Here is a 1,131-nt window from a genome sequence, read left to right as displayed (position 1 = left end):
GATCAAGTGGGATTCATATCAGGGATGCAAGGATGGTTCAACATTAGAAAAACAATCAATGTTATCCACCATATAAATAAGAAAAAAGAAAATAACCACATGATCATATTGACTGATGCAATAAAGGCATTTGACAAAATCAAACACCCATTCCTGATAAAAACACTCAACAAAATAGGAATTGAAGGGAAATTCCTCAACATAATTAAGAGCATATATACAAAACAAACAGCCTATATTACTCTCAATGGAGAGAAATTGAAAGCCTTCCCTCTGCGATCAGGAACCAGACAAGGATGTCCTCTGACACCACTTCTCTTCAATATTGTGCTGGAAGTCTTAGCAAGAGATATATGGCAAGACAGGGAAATTAAAGGTTACGCAGGAGAAAGATGAGACGTTCTGCTCCTGTAAAGATTTAAAGCCTTGGAAATCCTGTACAGGGTCGTTATGAGTTGAAACCGACTCCATGGCACACAGCCAGCCAGCCAGCAAATTGGCAAAGAGGAAAGAAAACTCTCCCTATTTGCAGACGATATGATCCTATATGTAGAAAACCCCAAAGACTCAGTAAAAAAGTTACTGGACCTCATTGGAAGATTCAGCAAAGTGTCAGGGTATAAGATTAACATACAAAAATCAGTTGGATTCCTCTATACCAAAAATGACAGTGTTGAAAAGGACATCAGGAAAGCAATACCATTTACAATAGCCACAAAAAGGATGAAATATCTTGGAATAAATATAACCAGAGAAACAAAGGACTTATACAAAGAAAAGTTCAAAACACTACTGCAAGAAACCAAAAGAAACTTACAAAAATGGAAGAATGTACCATGCTCCTGGATTGGAAGACTTAACATTGTGAAAATGTCACTATTGCCCAAAGCAATTTCCATATATAATGCGATCCCAATCCAAATCCCAACGACATTCTTCAAAGAGATGGAAAAAGCAATCACAAACTGTTTATGGAAAGGAAAGAGACCCCGGATAAAGAAAGCGCTGCTTAAGAACAAGAGTAAGGTTGGAGGCCTATCACTCCTGGACAAAATATACTACACAGCTACAGTGGTCAAAACAGCATGGTACTGGTACAATGAAAGGTACATAGATCAATGGAACAGAATC

This window comes from Chrysochloris asiatica, unplaced genomic scaffold, assembly GCF_000296735.1.
Source record: "Chrysochloris asiatica unplaced genomic scaffold, ChrAsi1.0 scaffold00204, whole genome shotgun sequence".
Lineage (NCBI taxonomy): Eukaryota > Metazoa > Chordata > Mammalia > Afrosoricida > Chrysochloridae > Chrysochloris > Chrysochloris asiatica.
The sequence above is the reverse complement of the archived record's forward strand: the minus strand, read 5'-3'. Positions refer to the sequence as shown.